We start from the raw sequence: 24,974 nt of genomic DNA, 5'->3' as shown, positions 1-24,974 counted from the left end.
GCTTGGCATTCTAGTGAACGCCAAAATTGAACTTAAAATTTTGTCACCCTACACTGGCTGAGTCTACCTATTGCGAACAGCTGAGGTGTGGGGGAGTCACCCCCGTATAGATCTATACACAAAGTCTCGCTCTCCCCCCATGAGACTTTGATTTTAACTACAGACTACGACCGACACTTAAAGGTGTCGCCCGTTATTACTCACTTAATCTAAACGAATTTGATTACCGTTGATTAACAACCCGATTTTTGTTTACTTAAATAGAAGGTAAGCCTAACAGACGAGGAGAAGAGGACTAAGAGGTTCCACTAATCGCGTGTGTTATCCCAGGCTGTCGAGTATACGAAGGGCATGTTGGCCTAATTCACAATATGATATATTTGGACCTTACTAGCAATGCTAGTGGGCCACTAAGACCCAACAACATGTAGATGCCATTGAGGGTCCCTTAAGCATGAAATTGCGTCACCGGAGGCCCAGTAAACATATATTATTATTGTTAGGCCCAAAAGTCATGTTAATGTGTCACGAAGGCCCAATAAGCATGATTGAAATCTTTCAAGCTCAACAGTTTTGCATATTTACTTGTTTTAAGTATGGTATAATTGTCAGAATGTCTGATTGATCAATTGTTAAATCGCAAAGGCACGAAGTTTGTCGAATGTTGTATAATTATATTTGAATTTATGAAAATATATGTATATATTCCATTCTAAATTCTTAAGTTATAATTTGGTATTTTTGACCCAATATCTTAATAATAAAATAATTGACTCAAAAATATTGTTTTGACCTATTCAACCCTTCTTTAATAAAAATGACAATTTTAATCCCTTTTTATAAAAAAGGACATTTTAGGTCCTTAAACTATTTTTCTTGACATTTTGGCCCAAGACTTATTTAAATAATGTTTTCAGCCCATTGTTTACTTTTTGGCAGTTTCAGCCCCTTTAGTAAAAAGATTTTCATTGATAATCCAAACTTTTCTCAACTTTTACAAATTTGACCCAAAATCCAAAAACTTTGCATTTTTAATCCTTTTTGGCAAAAAGGGTCATTTTAACCCCTGAAATAGATTTATTTACCTTTTTACCCACTGTTATGATAAATTTACCATTTCAGCCCCTTAAAACCCATATTTTTCGCAAATTTTGGGCCTATGGGCCGAAAAGCCCAAAGATTGGCCCAATATGCTAAAATTTACATGTTTAGTCCTTTGAAGAGCATAATATTCATAAAAACTTCCATTTTAACTATTTTGATCCTTTTGATCCTTATAAAAACCGTGAATGACAACCTTTATCCCAACTTTTGTTTCTGTTACAAAAATAGCCCAGAAATGAGTTTTATGTTGTAACATGCTTATTATAACCTTAGATGATAATTTTTCTTGACTTGTTAAGTGTAATACATCCTAGATCACGTATTTTTCCTCCTTGATCTATAGATCTCGAGATTTCTTTCATTTTTGGCACTTATTTACCACATAAACATATGAAATCACACATAACATACAAATACACATAGATCTACACATTTTACTTGTATTCTCCCCCCATAAAACTTGTGAAAACCAAAAATAGAGGGGTAGGAACTCACCTTGATTTGATGTTCACGGTTTTGAAGAAGAAAGGATGAAAATGATGAGATCTTTCGGCCTAACAAGCTTCTTTAGAAGTCTTTGGGCTTAGATTGCTTCTAAGGAGTATGATCACGAATTTGAATGAATTAAAAGATGATTTTTGATGAGATATAGAAGTTAAACTTTGGATTTAAGTAAAAGCTTACCAAAGATTTGTGTTATGAGTGAAAGATCTTCTTGGCATGTAAGCAAGTCTCGAAATTGTTAAGGAAGAATGGAGATGTTCTTGAGAGGATTTGATAGTTTTGGAATGGGGTTTGATATGTGTGTTTGTTACTACCTTAGGTCGAGAGATAAGAAGAGAGGGAGGGGAGAGAAGTGAGGTGACATTACATGAATGTCCACCATGCAATAAGGAGATGGTATCCTCACAAATTTTCCATAATTTCCCTTTTTGTTTTAATTCCTTTTTCCATTTTTATCTCTTTTTTTATTAAACATTGGCCGATTTGGGCTAAGGAGAGAGGGGAGGAATCATCTTGCGCCCATTTTAAGTCTTGTTCCAAATTATGAGGCTAAATAACTATTTTTCTGTCCCATTGGGCTTCTAGGGATATTCACAGCCCAAATTAGCATAAAGGAATGGATTTGAGTCCATTAAAGCTAATTGAATTTCTTATGGCCCAATATGGCTCATTAAAGATAAACTAGTCCATTTTAGGTTTATAAGGCCCAAAAAGGTTAAGTCTCATGAGAATGGGTCCAATGAGAGCCCATTTAAGATTTCTAAGCCAAAATAATCAAATTGGAAGTTTATTGGCCCATTAGGCCCAATAAAGAAATCCTAGTCCGTATTGGACTTATGTCGGGATTTCTAGCATTTCCAACCTATTGTTGACTATTTGAGTGTTTGTATAGAGTGTTTGATGGAATTTTGTGGTCATTGAATAAGCACCATACATGCTTTCAAATTTTAGTTACAATGTTATCCTTGTTAAGTGTTTACAAAGCATCAGAATTCCTAGTTGTGACAATGTTGTAGGAAAATGCTGCAAGTGGTAGGTGGGAATCCCAGCTCCCACCGAAGTTGTTGACACATGCCCTCAACATATCCTCGAGGGTCTGAATGGTCCGCTCGCTCTGACGTTGGTCTTCGGATGTAATGTTGTGCTAAAATGCAGTCGCGTGCCCAGTTCCTCATGGAACTTCTGCCAGAAATGTGAGGTAAATCTAACATCTCGGTCTGAAACAATGGAGACCGGAACCCCATTGTGAGCGACAATCACGCGAACATACACGTCGGCCAACTTCTCTGCCGATGAAATCTCTCATATAGCCAAGAAATGGGCACTCTTGGTCAATCGATCCGCGATGACCTATATAGCATCAAACCCCTTCGCCGTCCTGGCAGCATGGTAATGAAATCCATCGTGATCTATTCCCATTTCCACATGGGAATCTCCAGGAGCTCCAGGCAATCTCTCGCTTCATACGTGGCCTCCCGTAACTCGAACTCAGGTCTGTGTACATCTTGGTGGCCCCCGGGTGAATAAAGAAGTGAGATTATGAGCCTCCTCCATGACTGTCTGTCTAACCCCACCAGACATCGGAACCCATACCCGACCGCATCAGGTCAATAATCCCCGGGTATCCTGCACAAACAGGGTGTTCTCACTCCTGATCCTCTCCAGCTTCCAGTTCTCTGGTCGCATGCCCTCGACCTGAGCATCTCTGATCAAACTCACAAATGGAGAATCCATCGCTACCCTCATTCATATCGCTGGGGTGGAAGACCCAGCTGACTTGCGACTCAAGGCGCCCGATACTACATTCGCTTTACCAGGGTGGTAAAGGATCTCGCAATCGTAGTCAATGACTACATCCAGCCACCTGCGGTGCCTCATGTTCTGGTTAGGCTGATCCATGATTTGTCTCTAGCTCTTGTGATATGTGTATATGGTACAACAGAACCAATATAAGTAATGCCTTCAAATCTTGAGAGCGAAAACCATTGCCCCCAACTCCAGATCATGCGTAGGGTATCTTGTCTCATGCGGCTTCAGCTGTCGTGATGCGTAGGCTATCACTCGTCCCCTCTGCATGAAGACCGCCCTCAAACCTGTGATGGATGCATCATAGAACACCACAAAATCCTTGACTCGCCCTGAGAGAGTCAAAACTGGAGCCTCACACAAAAACTGTAGGAGGGTCTCAAACGCCTTCTGCTGCTCAGGGCCCTACCGAAAATCCGCCCCCTTCCTCGTCAGACGAGTGAGGGGTACTGTAATCTTGTAGAAATCCCGAATGAATCTCCAATAGTATCCTGCTAATCCCAAAAAACTCCTGATATCTGAAGGAGATCTCGTCACCTCTCACTGCTTGACTGCCTCGATTTTGGCCTGGTCGATCAAAATCCCGTCCTGGTTAACGAGATGTTCGAGGAACTGGACCTCTCGGAACCAAAACTCACACTTCGAGAACTTTGCATAGAAATGTTCTCGTCTTAGAACTCCCAACAAATCCCTGAGGTTCTCCTCGTGCTGTTCTCCGGTCTTGAAATAAACCAAAATATCATCTATGAACACGATGACCGTGCGATCAAGCATCGGTCTGCAAACCCGATTCATGACGTCCATAAATATTGTAGGCGCGTTGGTGAGCCCAAATGGCATCATCACGAACTCGTAATGTCCATAACGAGTCTGAGACGTGGTCTTCTCCACGTCCTCCTCTCTAACCCGAAACTGATGGTACCCAGACCTCAAATCAATTTTGGAAAACCAAGACGCACCATGCAACTGATTAAAGAAATCATCTATCCTCGGGAGTAGATAACGGCTCTTCACTGTCAAATTGTTCAACTCCCAATAGTCAATGCACATTCGGTGCGAACCGTCCGTATTCCCAACGAAGAGTATTAACGTTCCCCATAGGGAACTACTTGGTCGAATGAACTGCTTGCCCAATAGTTCCTGCAGTTGTGACGATAGCTCCTACATCTCTGCCGGCGGCAACCGGTACGACGCGTTGGCGATAGGGGCCGCACCCAACACAAGATTGATCCGAAACTCGACCTGCCTCTCCAGAGGTACTCCGGCTAACTCCTCCAGTAATACATCAGCAAATTCCCTAACTACTGGAACCTCTGGTACCGAAATCTGATCTATGCCCCGCGTATCCACCACGTACGCTAGATAACCCACACACCCATGCTGAATATACTATCGAGCCCTGGCAGATGAACAAAACCCTGATCCATGCATGGTACCCTCGCCATAGACGATTAGTTCTCCCCCACTTGGAGTTCGAACCACCACTCGCTGACCCTGCAGTCGATCATAGCACCGAATCGACTAAGCCAGTCCATACCCACAATCACACATACATCCCCCATGGGGATCAGAATCAAATCGATCGGGAAAAACACCCCAAAGATCTCCAACTCACATCTTCGGTAGACTGAAGAAGCAGAAACAACGTTTTTGTTGGCGATAGAGACTCGCAACGAACACTATAGCTCTCCTACTGGCACACTGAACTCCCTACTAAACTTCTAAAATACAAACGACCTACTCGTCCCCGAGTAAATTAAAACCAGTGCAGGCAAGGAGTTCACTAAAAACATACCTAATCACAGGTATAACAGATAAGTATAAAACATATATAAGCAAAAAGATAAGGGATACAAACATACCAACAACCACATTCGGTTCTACTCTGGCCTCATTGGCTGTAAGCTGGAAGGCGCGCCCATGAGCCTTCGGGGGCACTGTTCTACCCTGCCTCCTATCGGTAATCCTCAATGTAGAAGGCGCTGGAGCCTGAGCCGGCCTAGCAGCGAGCTTTGGATAGTTGGTCTTCACATGACCAACCTAATGACAAAGATAACATATCCTCATATCCGGAGCAGGGGTGGTCTGGTGGCAGTCCCTCGTATAATGCCCCTCTTTGCCATATTTATGGCACCCACTACCCAATCGGCACAACCCTGAATGAACCCTCCCGCACTTCCCACAATTGCGACCCTGCTGCCCTCCAGGCCTAGTATCAGTGGTCTTGGGCCGTTTCGACGCCGACTGAGATTGCAACGGGGCCTGCCTCTGCTCTAGAAGCTGCAACTCAATCTCAAGCTCCCGCCGCCTGGCGACCTCCTGTAACTCTAGCAAAGTATCACATCGTTGGGTGGCAACAAACTGTAGGATATCAGTCTTGAGCATGCCTAGATAATACGTCATCTGAGCTTGCTCAGAAGCAAACTCCGGGCAAAGCATTTCCCTCTTGGTCAACATTCGGGTGATCTTCGTCACCGACTCGGTACCCTGTCTCAGATCCAAGAACTTTGAGCTAACTGTTCCTGCTCAACTCGTGGAATATAGCATGCACAAAACATATACCTGAACTGCTCTTTAGTAACCGCAGCTCTCTGATCATCAGTATAAGACCCAGTCATCAACCTCCACCAGTCCTTTGCCCCATACCTCTGCAGTTTCAGGGCACATCTGACCTTCTGTTCAGTTGGACACGAACATTTGAAGAAACACCCCTACACATTAGATAACCACCTCATGGGCTTGATGGGATCCTGAATCCCATCAAAAGTAAGGGGCTTCGTGTTATCGAAGTCCTGGTACTGGAATGCCCTACCAGCTCCTTCCCTTATCGTGGTTATAGCCATTGTAGCTGCTGCGGCAGCCGTCATAGCAACGGCTGCATATATGTCATCGAAATACTCCATCATAGCGGTCTTTATAGACCCAAACAACACCATAATCTAACCCCGGAAAATCTCGACCGCCTCCTCGCGGTTGATCTCCCTGACTCGATCCTCTGTCAACACTGGCCCTTCCAGGCCAATAACCTCAGGCGTTGCTGGGGCCTCCTGATCACCCTGTCCTAATCCCGATCCGAATCCTGTCACAAAACACCTCGTAACCACCATACTAAAAATATAAGAGGAAGATATCAAAAAATCCGCATAAATAACTAGGAACCAACTCCCTACTAAACCCTAGGGGTTATGACTTCCTTGCTACACGTATGGGTCCTGTTCTTTCAGTAGTACGGGCCCATACTAATGAGTTTTGAGCGTTCTAACACTCCTATGGTGTACATGCATCCCTAGAAACCTTGGATCTATGTTTTCTCTATTATACATGCAAACTTTCATTTTCCAAGGTTTTCATCCTACCTAGCATATCATGGGGTATATGCAATTTAAAAACTAGTAGAATAACATACCTTTCTTGTAGCTTTGATTCCTTAAGACCTAGTGAGCCTAGCACCCCAAGTGTGATGCCTCAAATGTCTCACACAACACCACAACTATTGGAATAACTTGAGAGAACACTTGTACTCAAAATTCGGCTAGCCCTCACTTCTATGTCTAGTGGCCGATTTTACTTGCTATGAGGTTCTTTATATAGTGTGTCACATGTAGGATTACACCATGCAAAACCTAATGTGCATGAATTTTCATTTTCTCCATGATCCATGGGTTTTAACCTCCATGGAGCATCCATGAATCACCCTATGGGTTTTAGCCCAATCTAATGAATCATGGATCATAAGCCCCTTATATAAGAATGAATGATTTACACAATCAATCTACATGTATTTAATTAGTCTCTCTTGATCAAAAAACTAATTCCAAATTAATTCTCGATCAATACTAATTAAATAATATGATTTCCTATTAATATATTATAACTTATAATATATTAACAAATCACAAGTATTCTTTTCTCATTTGTCTATCCAATTGTTCCAATGCCATGCAACCTAAATGGACCATGCTAACCCGGGTCAAGAACACACCATATACAGTTATGGACTTAGACACCATATCCAACACATACTACCTTCCATACCTACCAATATTTGTCTCAAGTATCACCACAACACCCTAACACTATACATGCACGTGGTGGTCACTCCCTAAAGGAAGGCTAATTGTCTCACAACTGACCTACCGGCCTCACACAACCCACTCATCCATGAAACTTCCACCAACCCTATAGCACTAGTGTATGCTAGCCATACATAATGCTGGACCCTATAGACTTTCGAATATCCAATCCTACACTAAGTCCCCAATCAAACAAGAATAGAACATAAGGCTAAATCAAACATTCCCAGGCTATGAGATCTTAATTATGTATAACCATGATGCATACACTAAACAACCACAGTAATGATGTCAATTTCATATAGAGGAAACCCTAGGCTAGCAGGCATCATGTAATCAGACAATTCTATCATGAAATTCCTGAAGATCCCTAGCCTAGCACTAGCATGCTGTTATAAAATATCAGATAATCAAATAACTGTATGGTATTTTGGGGTCTACTTACTGGATCCGGCTGATCGTACACCCTGCATCCTCCTTGACTTATTTTGAAAACCATTTGAAAATCATTTTGAAAATCTTTTCCTTGATTTGAGACTCGAGTCACACGAGTGTTCCTCCAATTCACTTAAACCAAGGCTTTGATACCAACTTGTAACACCCATAAAATCATGCCAAATTTAAACTTTTTCAAAACACTTAAAACCATTTATCATTACAAAGTTTGTTTTCAAAATGTAACATATCATAGTTTTCCCATAAACAAAAACAAAACAGGAGGAGTTGTACGACCATGCCTTTGCCTTGTTGCGATCCCCTGATATACCTGAAACAATAAACTGAAAACTGTAAGCCCGAAAGATTAGTGAGTTTCCCCCAAAATACCAATGTCATACAGTCATAACTATATCATATAAACATATAGCCAAACAACATCTGAGCCTTCAGCCTGACTAGACCGCCTTGCAGGCCTTCAGCATATCTGGAACGCTCTTTGAGCCTTCGGCACGTCTGGACTGCCTCGCAAGGCCTACAGCCTATCCAGACCGCTCGCTGGGCCTTTGGCCTAACTAAACTGTCACACCCCAAAACCATGAATGGCGGAAACATTATGGGGCGCAGGACGTCATGTACAGTATCACAAACAATGAATAATAGTAAACAAGCAACAACATCATCCATTGCATTAATAGTATAATTTCATACATGTGTGTTCTGTCAAAGATATAGACACCAAAAATATACATAACAAAATAACAGATGAGTCTTGAACGAACTCCATGTTCTCAAAAGCCTGGCACCTGTACCTGTCTAGTGGTGACCTGAGAATACAAGTTATTTTGAAAGCAAGTATCAGCTTAATGCTGGTGAGATCATAAGTATATTAATGTCTGAGTTTGTATGAAAACGTTTGTAAAAATGTTTCTGTAAGATGTTTTGTACAATGTTTTTTATAATGTTTGAACTCCCCTAGAAAACCCTATGTTTCCTACTAACTGTAGCCTTCTACCAAGGCATCTAGTGTCTGTGTGTATGTCTCTTGTTAGAGTGTGTGTTTTCCCAAATGACTATCATTAACCAAAATGTTAGTTTCTACATTACCATGCATCGTGTGAATATTCACGAAGTGAATGTAAAAAGGAAAATATTATCGTACCATAGTATTTGTAATAAGTGACTACCATGGTACTAACTACCTTAAAACAAAAAGGTGTTCCAAATAACATGTGATCGACCTGTATCCTGCTACCGACTCTAGTAAAACGACGATGTAAGACGCTGTAAGAAATGACATTTGGCACCCGTAGACTTGCAAGTCCCACTGTAGCGAGCAGCAACATGTAGGATAGTCAATCCATTATAGATCTATACGCGAACTCATACGATCCCCAATTAAGGAGATCCGAGATACAAGAGCGGTCCTGGAGGGAAGTGCCATGACCCGCTCAATGGTTCACATAACTGCATGAATGTATATGTAATGAATGTGCTAACTGAAAGTGAAATCTTTCTTTATCTAGCTTATATGTACTGAAATGTTATGTGTGTGCTAGCTGCAATGTATGTTCTCTCTATCTAGCATGTATAGTAATGTATTGTGCGTACTAGATATAATGTAATGTATCTATTACTCGTACTAACTCATGAATGAACTGACTCATTGTATGTTTCATTGTTCTAGTAATAGTAATCGTATCTTCCTGTGCTACCCCTATTGTAACTTACTAGTGATGTACTGGTATGTATGAACATGGAAGTATACCCTTGCTACCCAAGGGTACCGAATGAACTGGAAGGACCTTTATGACTATATATGTACACATGATATATAACTAATATTTACACGACCTTCGGACGGGTACCCGATATCCCATCAGACCACATCTCAAGTGCGAAAAGGAAATAGGGCGGGCGGCCTTCCTAAGCTTTTTAAATATTGCTTATATAACTATACATAACTAGACATGCAATTGATAATAAGTAAAACAGAGTTTAAGTAAATGTATTTGATATGTATAAGAACTTGTAAAGCAGTTTGAAGCAAAACAGTTTGATAAACAATTTGAACAATAAGGAAATCACTGATTTTGTAGTTATTAATCACATGTTATTGATGTAATAACTATAAGTATTTGACATGTATTCCCCCCATAAAAGCATTTAAAAACATTTAAACCATTGATTAAGGGTTTTGAACTCACCTGTAGTGAGTCGTACGGATGTACTGAAGATGTAGGATTGCTAGGTGTCAAGTGAAGTCTTGAACACACGCTATGATCCTAGTTAACATATAATCACACATATGTGTACCCAATTAGCTTTAAACTACTAATTGTAATTTTTTAGACTTCCTAGAACATGTTAAACACTTATAATAAGTGTTATTAGCCCTAAGGATTACATCTAAGTTGTTGTAGGACCCGACTAGTGAGTTTAGGGTTCCAAAGGACCCCATATATGAGTTTACTCTCTAATAAACCTCACACAAGGAGTTTATGGTTGTAAACCCTTGAGTTTACGGTCGTAAGCTCCTAGGCCTTATGTTATTTGGTGTTTTGAAGTGTTACATGATCCCTAGAAGCAATTCTACTTGATGGTTTAATCCTTGGAAGGGTTTAGGGCATTAATACACTCCTTTAAGGAGTTCACGGACCTGGGACCATTTCCTTTAGAGATTATGGGCATAATCTCTCATGGGGATGGGTTTTTTTTGATGATTTGAAGTCCCTAAATAACTAGGAGTAAATCAAGGCTATTGATCCAAGGCTTTAGGAGTGATAAAGGAACTCTTTGGCCCTTGAGTTAGGAGTTCACGGTCCAAGAACTTCTTGGGCCGTGAACACCTTACTCTTGGTGTTCATGGGTGATTTCTAGTCTTATAAACACTAACATACAAGCCTAAGGTAGTTACATATCAAGGGGAAAGGACTAGGCATCAATTTATCCTTATAAAAGAGTTTACTCCCCAAGGTGTTCTTGGGCGGTAAACTCTCAAATCTTGCTGTTTTGATATGAAATCTAGGTTAATAAGCATATTATAAGCCATATAATGCAACTAGAGAGAGGTACTCACGATTTGGGATGAAAACCCGAAGATCCGTGAGAGAGAAAATGGCTTTTCTCTATTTGGAAATGTAACTAATGAAATAATTTGGTTAAGAATCATATATATAGTCCTGGGATTTTTGGCAGAAAATATTTTTATTCAAGAATTGAACTCTAATATCATAGAGTTCTGAAATAACATATTGCACAAAACCCTAGTGCATCCTCTCTCCTAATATCTCTTTAAGTGTAAATCCTGAAATACTCAAACTTATACTAAAAAGTCTGAAAATTTACTGCAACTGTTCTGACTTCTATTGAAGTGATATTGTTTGTACATAATAGAATTTCGGGTTGTCACATCATCCCCTCCTTAGAAGGAATTTCGTCCCAAAATTAGAATTTAAGCAAATAAGTAGTTACAAATAACTAAGTAAAAAGACGAGGATATTTCAGTTTCATCTGATCCTCACGCTCCCAAGTGAATTCCGGTCCTCGCTTGGCGTTCCAACGAACCTTCACTATCGGGATACGGCTTTGTTTCGTTTTCTTGACCTCTCGGTCCATGATCTCTACTGGTTCCTCCATGAAGTTGAGGCTCTCGTTGATCTCGATCTCGTCGAGTGGAATAACAATAGTCTCGTCGGACAGACACTTTTTCAAGTTCGATACGTGGAAGGTAGAATGTACGTTACTGAGTTCGCGCGGTAAGTTAAGTTTGTAAGCTACTGGGCCGATTCTTGCGAGAATCTCAAAAGGCCCAATGTACCTTGGATTTAGCTTTCCACACTTTCCGAAGCATATCAAGCCCTTCCAGGGTGAGACCTTCAATAGAACGCGGTTGCCCACCTGTAATTCCAACGTTTCCTACGTTTATTAGTGTAGCTTTTCTGTCGGTCTATGGAGGCTTTCAATCGTTCACGGATATGAACGATCTTCTCCGTCGTTTCCCATATGATTTCCAGACCTGTGAGAGTGCTTTCAGGAATTCTTCCCTTAGCTAACTGGGTATCACCCACCTCAGCCCAACACAGAGGGGATCTGCACTTTCGGCCATAGAGGGCCTCGAATGGAGCTGCCTTTATGCTCGCGTGATAACTGTTGTTGTAGGAAAATTCGACAAGGGGTAAATGAGTATCCCATGGTTTCTCGAAGTCTATCACACAGGCTCGCAACATATCTTCCATGGTTTGGATAGTCCTCTCACTTTGTATGTCGGTCTGTGGATGGTAGGCTGTACTCATGTCCAGCCTAGTTCCTAAGGAACTTTATAACGACTGCCAGAACCTTGAAGTGAATCTACTATCTCTGTTCGAGATAATAGATAAGGGAACACCGTGAAGTCTTACAATCTCCCTAATGTAAGTTCTTGTAAGTTTCTCCATCTTGTCTGTTTCTTTGATTGGCAAGAAGTGTGCAGACTTGGTCAGTCTATCGACGATGACCCATATGGAATCAAGTCCACCCGTCGTCTTGGGCAACTTGGTTATGAAATCCATAGTTATCCGCTCCCACTTCCATTCCGGTATCTCAGTTTGTTGTAGAAGACCGGAGGGTTTCTGGTATTCGACCTTGACCTTTGCGCAAGTAAGGCATTTACCCACGAAGGTAGCAATCTCTGCTTTCATGTTAGGCCACCAGTATAACTTTTTGAGGTCCAGATACATCTTATCTGATCCCGGGTGCACGGAATAGCGAGTGTTGTGTGCCTCGTTCATGACCAAGTCTCTGAAACCACCTAGTTTCGGGGTCCAGATCCGATCCAAGAAATAATAAGCTCTGCCACCCTTAAGCTCGAAGTTCTTAGCCATCCCTCTTAGGGATTCACCCGCCACATTTTCGGGCTTCAAAGCGTCGAGCTGAGCTGCCTTTATTTGCGTGGACAAGTGTGAATGGATAGACATAGTCAATGATTTGACTCTACGACCAGAATATTCTTTCCGACTCAGGGCGTCAGCTACTACGTTGGCTTTACCCGGATGATAACGAATTTCGCATTCGTAATCACTGAGTAGCTCGACGCACCGTTGTTGTCTCATGTTGAGCTCCTTTTGGTCAAAGATGTGTTGTAAGCTCTTGTGGTCTGTAAAGATAGTGCTCTTCATTCCGTACAAGTAATGTCTCCAGATCTTCAGAGCAAACACAACTGCTCCTAGTTCAAGATCGTGGGTCGTGTAGTTGACCTCATGTGTCTTCAGTTGTCTCGAGGCATAGGCGATGACCTTACCTCGCTGCATCAGAACACATCCGAGCCCTTGATTCGACGCATCGCAATAGACGACGAAGTCTTCTATTCCTTCGGGAAGGGATAGTATTGGCGCGGTGCACAAGGCTCATTTGAGCGTTTGGAACGCTCTCTCCTGCTTCTCTTCCCAGTCAAAGGCCACACCCTTTTGGGTCAGTGTTGTAAGAGGTTTCGCTATGCGGGAGAAGTTATGAATGAACCTGCGATAGTAGCCAGCGAGGCCTAGAAATTGACGAATTTCCGTAGGCGTCTTCGGTGCTGACCAGTTCTCAATGGCCTTGATTTTGGAAGGGTCCATGTGTATACCCTCTTCGCTAACCACGTGCCCTAAGAATTCGAATCGCCGAATCCAAAATTCGCATTTCGAGAACTTCACGTAGAGCTTCTCCGAACGTAATGATTCGAGGACTTGTCGCAGATGTTGACTATGCTTCTCCTTACTTCGAGAGTAGATAAGTTTGTCATCGATGAAGACGATGATGAACTGATCCAAGTAAGGACGACACACCCTATTCATTAAGTCCATGAATACAACGGGTGAGTTCGTTAATTCGAACAGCATCACTACGAATTCGTAGTGCCCATAACGAGTTCGGAAGGCTGTCTTTGGAACATCCTCCCCTAGCACTCGTAGTTGGTGATATCCGGATCTCAAATCGATTTTTGAAAAGAAAATCGCCCCTTGGAGTTGGTCAAACAAATCGTCGATCCGAGGCAAAGGATAACGATTTTTGATAGTCAGCTTGTTAAGCTCCTTATAGTCGATGCACATACGAAACGATCCGTCTTTCTTCTTGACGAACAAGACTGGAGCTCCCCAGGGTGAGAAACTTGGTTTTATAAAGCCCTTGCTGAGCAGTTCGTTAAGTTCACCGGACAGTTCTTGCATCTCTGCAGGTGCTAGACGATAGGGCGATTTGGCTACTGGGGTAGCCCCTAGAACTAAGTCGATTCGGAACTCGACTTGACGTTGCGAAGGTAACCTGGGAGTTCTTCTGGAAATATGTCTGGAAAGTCGTGTACTATTGGAATGTTCTGAATGTCCTTCGTTTCTTGGCTCACATCGACCACATGAGCAAGGAATGCACGACATTCCTTCCGCAAGAATTTCTGAGCTTGGATGCTCGAGATCATACGAAGGTTCGTGCCGGGTTTTGTCGCCATAAACTACTAGGGTTTCGCCAGACGAAAGATTAAGGTGAACAACATTTTCGTAACACATGCTATCAGCACGATGAAGACTAAACCAATCCATGCCGATAATGACGTCGAAACTTTTAATTGAGACCGGCATAAGATTGATAGAAAATGAATGGTTATCTAAAGTTAGGGTACACCCTACGAATATACTACTAGTGCTCTCTGTCTTCCCATTAGCCATTTCTATAGTGAACGGTTCATTAAGTGCTCGTGATTTTTGCCTATGTAAATGAGCAAATTTTTGGTTCACGAAACTCCTCTTCGCTCCACTATCAAATAGAATGCATGCATAAGAGTTATCGAGGAGGAACGTACCAGTGACCACTGTAGGGTCGGCAACCGCTTCCTCATGGCCTATGGCCAGAACTCTTGCCGCTCGACCGGCAAACCCTGCCTTCGGGCAATTTCTTTTGAAGTGGCCTACTTCACCACATCTGTAGCAAGTTTGGCCCGCTCCAGCACCGGGGGCTTGGTTGATTGGCTTCACCGGAGCTTTACAGAAATGGACTGTGTGCCCCTTTCCGTTGCAGTTCAGACACTGCATCTCTCGGTATGCGCCGATGTGATGGAAGTTTCACTTGTTGCACTTAGGCAAACTTCCAGCATACTGCTTCAACGGAGCAGCAACGGTAGGTGCTATCGCAGCATGCACTGCCACGACCTGCTGCTTCTTGGCAGCCTTTGCCTTCTTCTTGTCATCCTATAACTCCCGCTTGGGATCAGCGGTCCTCACTGGTTCTGAGATGGCCAGGGTAGTTGTTGCGGCCGGGGTACGAACCCCATGGTCTATGAGCCGCTGTGCCAATCGCTTGGCACTATCAAATGTAGTGGGGTGTGATGCCAAAACATTTCCCTGGTATGGGGGCACCAGTCCCCATATGTATCTTTCGATCTTCTTTCCCTCTGAAGGAATCATGTTGGGATAAAGGGCCACTAGTTCACAGAACCTGGCGGTGTAGGCGACTACATTGGATCCCTTCATGGTTAGGCCCCACAGTTCTTCCTCCAACTTTATGATGTCGCCCCTCGGGCAGTATTCCTCAATCATGAGGTCTCTCAAAGTTTCCTATCCCATAGCATTAGCCACTACAAGAGATAGTGACTTAACATGGCCATTCCACCATGTTAGGGCTTTGGTTTCAAAGGTGCAAGAAACATACTTCACCTTGCTCTCCTCGGGACAAGAGCAGATTTCGAAAACCGATTTGTTTTTCTCGAACCATTGCGAGAGGGCAATGACTCCGCCAGTCCCCTTGAAGGACAATGGCTTGCAGTTCGTGAAGTCCTTATAGGAGCACTCTCTCGATCGCACAAGAGCTTCCATCTGAACATACTGAATAGGGGTTCCTCCTCCAGTTGAACCCGATGAATGATATGGAGCCATGGCTGTAGCGACAGCCGCAGCTACAACAACATTTAGAGCTGTCGTATTGAACTGAGGAGTAGGTGGTTGAGGAGGTGGAGGAGGTGGTGTTTCATTATTGCGGTTTCTCCTTGGATTTCTGCGAGGCTGCATCTTTGATCTATAGTTTATGAAGATGAAACGTTGATAAGATTTCAATGGAAGGAGTGATGAGAATGACCCATGGACTAACTCCCCATAGCCCAAAGGATAAGATTGAATGGAAATCTAGCACAAATAAATGATCACATTTGGATAATAATTCTCATAAGATTAGGTACCTATCAATATTACTGGAATTACAGACATAATAAGTTCGGGAAAAACGGCCAACAGAAATAGGACTTACATCAACCAAAATGGGAAAATTCTGACAGAATTACAACCTAACCAAGGCCTACCAGGCCTACGATTTACAAGATAGAGAATTAGACCAGAGTTTTACATAACTAGGTTATATACAAAAAAGAGAAGTTGATGAGAATCTATCGGCGACGAGAACTACCAGAGTGAGTCCTTGCTCCCGACAGAAGATGTTCTATGTCCCTCATACGCCTATCAGCCCTTGCTTGCTGAGCTCGGAGTTCTCTGACTTCAGCTCGCGTTTCAGTGAGTTCCCTCTGAAGAGCTGCATTGTGGACAAGAGTCCTTTCATGAGCAGACTGTAGCTGGCGAATGTGGACAGTGTTGACACCAGTGTTGGCATCGATTTCCAAGACTCGTTTGATCGATGATTGACCTAGTATCGTGTTCCGAGAAATCCTATGAACCATGATAGGTAGGACTCTGTTAGCAGAACCTCCATTTGTGAGGTTGTAGAAACTTATGTCTCCATTGTAGCGAATGGGTTGACCCTGTTCGTGGCTCCATGTATTCAAGTTTGTTGCCAACAGGGGTGTGGGTCTTTAAAATGCTGGACGAGGGTCAGGGTTTTGATCAGCTGGGGGTAGGTTGTTGACTTCTGGCTTTGAGTCAGAACCATCAGAAAAGCCTTTAGCTTCATGATCATCCAAAGGGATTGGGTGATCATTCTCGGGTTCATCCTCTAGCCATCCTGCATTGCCATGGTTGGGATAGTACAGGTCTCCGGGAATGTGGAATCCAGCCATTTAATCTACGCGAGAAGGGAGGTATAAGAATTTCTAGCACATAAGTAACTTATAGTAATGCAAAATACTCTTATAGTATTTTAAGATTATGTTCTGTTGTTCTCATTGTGGTATTGTAGGTAAGTTTTTAGACTTGTTGCAACCTCACAACCACACTTAGGCACATGTTAGTCAACCCTCGGATAATATAGTTGATCAGGCTATATCTTCCCAGTTTTGACCATATGTCTCTAAGTCCAATTGTGTTACCCAACAATCGTAATACTTTTGTATAGTCTTAGTGACATTGATTTTAGTATGAATGCAGGCACGTATACTTAATTAAATATTTTAAATATTTAAAGTATAAACTCTTGGTCAGAGTATTTTAATCCTGATGTATTTATAGTTAGTATATCTTTTATGGGTTGATATACTCAATTCACTATAAACAACGCTCTGATACCAATCTATCACACCCCAAAACCATGAATGGCGGAAACATTCTGGGGCGGAGGACGTCATGTACAGTATCACAAACAATGAATAATAGTAAACAAGCAACAACATCATCCATTGCATTAATAGTATAATTTCATAAATGTGTGTTTTGTCAAAGATATAGACACCAAAAATATACATAACAAAATAACAGATGAGTCTTGAACGAACTCCATCTTCTCAAAAGCCTGGCACCTGTACCTGTCTGGTGGTGACCTGAGAATACAAGTTATTTTGAAAGCGAGTATCAGCTTAATGTTGGTGAGATCATAAGTATATTAATGTTTGAGTTTGTATGAAAACGTTTGTAAACATGTTTTTGTAAGATGTTTTGTACAATGTTTTGTATAATGTTTGAACTCCCCTAGAAAACCCTATGTTTCCTACTAACTGTAGCCTTCTACCAAGGCATCTAGTGTTTGTGTGTATGTCTCTTGTTCGAGTATGTGTTTTCCCAAATGACTATCATTAACCAAAATGTTAGTTTCTACGTTACCGTGCATTGTGTGAATATTCACGAAGTGAATGTAAAGGGGAAAATATTATCGTACCATAGTATTTGTAATAAGTGACTATCGTGGTACTAACTACCTTAAAACAAAAGGTGTTCCAAATAACATGTGATCCACCTGTATCCTGTTACCGACTCTAGTAAAACGACGATGTAAGACGCCGTAAGAAATGACATTTTGCACCCGTAGATTTGCAAGTCCCAATGTAGCGAGCAGCAAGGTGTAGGATAGTCAATCCAGTATAGATCTATATGCAAAATCATACGCTCCCCAATTAAGGAGACTCGGGATACAAGAGCGGTCACGGCAGGAAGTGCCATGACCCGCTCAACGGTTCACATAACTGCATTAATGTATATGTAATGAATGTGCTAACTAAAAGTGAAATCTTTCTCTGTCTATCCTGTATGTAGTGAAATGTTCTGTGTGTGCTAGCTGTAATGTATGTTCTCTCTATCTAGCATATATAGTAATGTATTGTGCGTACTAGCTGTAATTTACTATATGTATTACTCGTACTGACTCATTATATGTTTCGTTGTTCTAGTAATAGTAATCGTATCTTCCTGTGCTACCCCTATGGTAACTTACTAGTGATGTACTGGTATGTATGAACATGGAAGTATACCCTTGCTACCCAAGGGTACCGAATGAACTGGAAGCACCTTTATGACTATATATGTACACATGATATATAACTAATATTTAAACGACCTTCGGACGGGTACCCGATATCCCACCAGACCACATCTCAAGCGCGAAAAGGAAATAGGGCGGGCGGCCTTCCTAAGCTTTTTAAACATTGCTTATATAACTATACATAACTAGTAATGCAATTGTTAATAAATAAAACAAAGTTTAAGTAAATGTATTTGATAAGTATAAGAACTTGTAAAGCAGTTTGAAGCAAAACAGTTTGATAAACTATTTGAACAATAAGGAAATCACTGATTTTGTATTTATTAATCACATGTGATTGATGTAATAACTATAAGTATTTGACTTGTATTACCCCCCCCCCCCTAAAAGCATTTAAAAACATTTAAACCATTGATTAAGGGGTATGAACTCACCTGTAGTGAGTGGTACGGATGTACTGAAGATGTAGGATTGCTAGGTGTCAAGTGAAGTCTTGAACACACGTTATGATCCTGGTTAACATATAATCACACATATGTGTACCCAATTAGCTTTAGACTACTAATTGTAATTGTTTAGACTTCCTAGAACATGTTAAAAACTTATAATAAGTGTTATTATCCCTAAGGATGACATCTAAGTTGTTGTAGGACCCGGCTAGTCAGTTTAGGGTTCCAAAGGAGCCCATATATGAGTTTACTCTCCAATAAACCTCACACAAGGAGTTTACGGTTGTAAACCCTTGAGTTTACGGCCATAAGCTCCTAGGCCTTATGTTATTTGGTGTTTTGTAGTTTTACATGATCCCTAGGGCATTAATACACTCCTTTAAGGAGTTCACGGCCCTAGGACCATTTCCCTTAGAGATTACGGTCGTAATCTCTCATGGGGATGGTATTTTTTATGATTTAAAGTCCCTAAATAACTAGGAGTAAATCAAGGCTATTGATCCAAGGCTTTAGGAGTGATTAAGGCACTCTTTGGCCCTTGAGTTAGGAGTTCACGGTCCAAGAACTTCTTGGGCCGTGAACACCTTACTCTTAGTGTTCCTGGGTGATTTCTAGTCTTATAAACACTAACATACAAACCTAAGGTAGTTACATATCAAGGGGAATGTCACACCCCGAAACCGAAGGCGGAAACGTCTCGGGGCGGAGGTGACTTCATGTGAATCATAACCAATATACATAGTAAGCGAAGTAAAACACAAAACATTACATTATATAGATTTCATTACATCAGTTAAAAAGTAAAGTAGTACAAGTTTCATAGATATATATTTTAAACAAAAGAAAGTCGATTCTTCTACGCACTCTGTCTTCACCAAAAGAGATCGTCGGGTACCTGTGTAAAATGGACCTGAGAATACAAGCGGTTTGAAAATCAGCATAAAGCTGGTGAGTTCATAAGCGGTTTATTTAATGAAAAGAACAAGTTCCTTTAGTTTTCCTGTAAAAGTGATTAACCAAGAAAATCCCATATTTTCTTAAAAGTAAAGTTACCAAATCCGAATCGTATTGTAAAAGAGGTACAATAAAAATGTGATTGTTCTTATGAATTGTAAAGTTTAGATATCTAACTTGTTACACTTTTCTGGTTATGAACTACTATTACTCAGGAAAATCCTATATTTCCCTACATGTGTAAGTGTGAACTATTACTGGTTCTGTGTGAGCTAACTGATACTGATTCCGATTATGTTCATTATTATTCATAGGAAAACCCCATGTTTTCCTGAATGTGTGTGTGTATACTATTACCAATTATGTGTATGCTAACTGTTACCGATTCTGATTATGTTCATTATTACCCATAGGAAAACCCCATGTTTTCCTAAATGTGTGTATGTGTGTGCCTGTCATCCTAGAACGTACATTAGCTTTACTACGTACATAAAGCTAGTAAATGAGTCTAAAGCGTTAATAATCTAGATTGCAAGTCCTTAACCATACTCAGACTAGATATGACTCGAGTCGTGGTGTAACAACCGAAAAATACAACAAATTTTAAATTTTTCAAAAAACGGCTCGATTTCATTAAATCTTTACAAAAAGGTTTTCAATGCAAAACACTTAACCTATTCCCAGAATCACATTACTACAAAATCATGAGGAGCGGTACGATCACGCCTTCGCCTAGCCGCGATCTCCTGAAGAACCTGAAACACAAAACCACAACTGTAAGCCCGAAAGCTTAGTGAGATATTCCCAAAATACCAACCACAAATACGCCCTTCCAGGCCATGACCTTCCGGTCCGAATCGTATTGCCTTCCGGCCCATAACATATTGCCTTCCGGGCCATAACATAAAAAGCATACATAACATAACAAAGCATAGAACAGCCATGCATATCGGGTAAAACTCCAGTCTAAGCAACCGTGTGCACATAACACATAATCAGATAACAGTTCACAGTCAGCACATCGATCAAACAAATCACATAACATATGATCACCCTAACCAGGATACCGACCTAGCCGATGACTAGCATAACATCACCCTACGACTCAGCCAACATACTATTTACGCACATACGCCTTTCCAGGCCATGACCTTCCGGTCCACATCACAATGCCTTCCGACCCACAACATATAATGCCTTCCGGCCCACAACATATAATGCCTTCCGGCCAATAACATAATGCCTTCCAGCCCATATCCTGCAATATCATAACAACAGACAACTACCTGGATTTCCATCCGATAAAGGGTCGGCCTTGGTGCCTTAAACCCCATTGATATAGTGAGGATAACTCACCTCGAAATTGCCGGCTGAAAGGATAAGATCCCGCTGCTCCAAGCTCCGACACGAACTCCTCCACTGAACACCAACACACTCACTCAATAAATACCCTTAATTACCAAAATACCCCTGAAAAACAACTGGTCAACCCTTGGACAAGGTCCAAGTCAACCCCTGACTGACTCTACTCGCCGAGTCAACCCGATGACTCGCCGAGTCCCCATACTGAAAACTTCCCTCAATCAGCGACCTAAATCGCCGAGTCACCCCGAGACTCGTCGAGTCCAACAACTCTGAGTCCACTCACCCACAACTCACCGAGTCATCCCGCGACTCGCCGATTCTCGACTCGACCAGAAAATATTGGGACTCTTCGACAAGACTCGCCGAGTCCAAGAACAGACTTGCCGAGTCTAAGGCTATCTTCAACCTACTCGCCGAGTTGTTCATACAACTCGCTGAGTTCCAGACCGTCTTCATCCAACTCGCCGAGTTGTTCTTCCAACTCGTCGAGTTCCAGCTCATCTTCAAGCAACTCGTCGAGTACACCCATGTGACTCGCCGAGTACCACTGGTCTGAATCCATACAGAAGCACTCCAGGCCATGCAATTGATCCAAAACATAGATCTAGCCTCCTACAACTCATCCATCACGTAAAGTGGCAAACTTTACGTGAATCCAAAGAGATCTATGCATTTTGCACAATAGGGCTAAGGTTTGGGACATGATAGCTTCATCCAACACTCAACACAGGGACTTTCATGCATTCCAACTCTTCCCATTCCAGATCTGAGGTAGCAACCTCAGATCTAACCTCTAAACTCCCATAAATCCAAGGATATGATCTCTAATACCCCCAAAATGATGCATCTAGGAAATAGCAGCTCAAAAACGAGATATTACCTCAAAAGAACGCCCCAACTGCAATGAAACTCAATTCCAAGAAAAGCCCCTTGTTCCAAGCCTCTTCTTCTCTAAGATCTCTTCAACAACCACCTCTCCAAGCTCCAATTTGCTCAACAATGGGGTTTCTCCACGAACTTAGGGTTTCTGGGACTCAAGGGGTGATAAAGAGGCTGGGAAGGACACATAATGTTCTTTATATAGGGCTCAACCCCGAGAATTAGGGTTTTCTCCACTCAGCGCCTACTCGCCGAGTCCATCTCATCGACTCGCCGAGTCGGCTACTTAACACGCGACCAAATCGCGACTCTATTCGCCGAGTCCATCCATGGACTCGCCGAGTCACTCTTTCCCAATTTACACTTTTAGCCCTTCAACTCTACTCTTGATATTTCGGGATGTTACAATTCTCCCCCACTTAAATTAGGCTTCGTCCTCGAAGCCTACAACAATTCAAACCCAAAGATACTCCCACAACGTGCCACCTGGCCTTAACCGGGCCAAGTCCCTCAAGGCATACCCATCGAAACTCAAACACACTTTCTCTTTCCTTACGGTGTCCTGACCACCGTCTCGAGACGGGCACCGGCTGTACCCTCTGATAATCACACTCAACAACCGAGAATTACCCATGATGCATCACTGCCCCAAATCTCAACAATCACTCGACCCATAAGAGCTAGAAAGCCATGAACCATCGGATCCCTGATCCGAATCCCACTCTATCCATTCCGTGATGACGAAAAGACCCATTCTCAATCTCAGAGCAACTCCCACGAGTTCTCCTCTTGCAATCACATACACATACTGAACTTGCTCCAGCACCCTCATGTTGGGAAAACCCGATACACTGATGCTATCCTCCAACATCCCCCAGGATGAACCACTAATACATATCCAATACCCTGATCAGAATCACACTGAGAGCCCAAGACTCTCTCCCCGCATCCCTTCCGAGTCTCTTGGCTCTACATCTGCGGAATTCCCTCCGCGATCTCAACAAACATCCCAAACCGGATGAGCTTTTATTCCACTACCGCAAACATGCTGCTCAATAACCATACTCGAATTAATCTATTCATAACTCTGCTCTGCCGCTTTCACTTCCGTGAACTTGCACTCCTTCGCGGAGTTACACACCTCTCTCTTATCCCTACCAAGGAATCCACTTGACCACATTGTCACTCCGATGAGTGCCACGATGCTCACCCAACGCTACACCACCCTTTTTAGCGTATCCGCTATCCATCCAACACACATACTCTGACTCTCATCGCAGGGACTCTCAAGCCCATGCACTATCTCCACTAATCAAAATCACTACCCGGGGCCAGACCTTCTAATGCAATCACACTGCAACATACACAATCCAAATCCTCAAACTGATCCAACAATACCTGCAGAGTCTTCAGCATGACTGGACCGCCTCACCAGGCCTTCAGCCCATCTGGACCACTCTCAGAACCTTCAGCCAATCTGGACCGCTCTCAGTGCCTTCAGTTTGGCTGGATCGTTCTCCGAGCCTTCGGCCTGACTGGTACGCCTAACGGCCTTCAGTCTATCCGGACCGCTCAACTAGAATTCAACATTCCGAGCGATCCCCCCGGGAAATTCTCCCATGCATATCGTTCTAGCCCTCTAGAGGTTCCGAACTCTAACTCCATCATACATACTCGATCCCGGCCTGCTCCCAGACCCTCCACAATCAAATGCCCTAGGTCTATATCCCGCCCCGCATGCTCGACACTTACTCCTATCAGCCTATACTCTGGGCTGACAGAACACTTGTTGAATCCCAATAGCTAAGCACTCTCGAATACTCGTCGATCTCCTGGGGAATTCTCCAATTCTCCCCCACTTGGGCACTAACTAACAACCGCCGGTCGCCATCACCGACCTCCCAAAACAAATCTTGCACAAAGAAAACACTTACACGTGGACTGCTTCCCACAAGCATAAACAACCTCAACGAGATCTCACATCAACCCTGATCAACCTGCTCGAAAGGAACTCAATCAGCATCTAACCATTCCCTCAGAAGGCAGATGCTACCCGACCTACAACCCAATGTCGGGTTTCCACTAATAACCCTCGTGAAAGATAACCAACGGAATTCCCAAAACAATAACCCATAACCAAAACCACAACCCGCATAATGACGAATACCACATCGAAAACCAAACAAAATACCAGCACATAAACAATACACCACAATATTCACAAGATAACAAGATATCAAGAAAGAAACATACCCGCAGCTGCATCCGACACTGCTCTGACCTCCTCTGCCGCAAGCTGATAAGCACGACCCTGAGCCCTTGGGGGCTCCGCTCCTCCCTGACCTCCACCAGTGATCCTCAAAGTGGCCGGTGCAGGAGCCTGCACCGGTCCCGCAGCAAGCTGTGGACAGTTGACCCTCAAATGTCCAACCTGATGACAATGATAACAAATCCTCAAATCCCGAACCGGCGCTGACTGCCAACACTCACTCGCATAGTGTCCCTCCTTTCCGCACTTACGGCATGCACCACCGGACCTACAAACTCCGGTGTGACCCCTCCCACACTTCCCACAAGGGTGGCTGCTCAGATCCCCCACTCTAACATCAACGGTCTTGGACCGTTTCGGCGCCGACTGTGACTGCACCGGAGCCTGCCTCAGCTCACACAACCGCAACTCAATCTCTAACTCACGCCGCCTAGCGGCCTCCTGCAACTCCAACAATGTCCCGCACCTCTGTGCAGACACAAATTTCTTGATGTCCCT

Source organism: Lactuca serriola, chromosome 2 (assembly GCF_051521515.1).
Source record: "Lactuca serriola cultivar US96UC23 chromosome 2, Lser_US96UC23_V15, whole genome shotgun sequence".
NCBI classification, from domain to species: domain Eukaryota; kingdom Viridiplantae; phylum Streptophyta; class Magnoliopsida; order Asterales; family Asteraceae; genus Lactuca; species Lactuca serriola.
The sequence above is the reverse complement of the archived record's forward strand: the minus strand, read 5'-3'. Positions refer to the sequence as shown.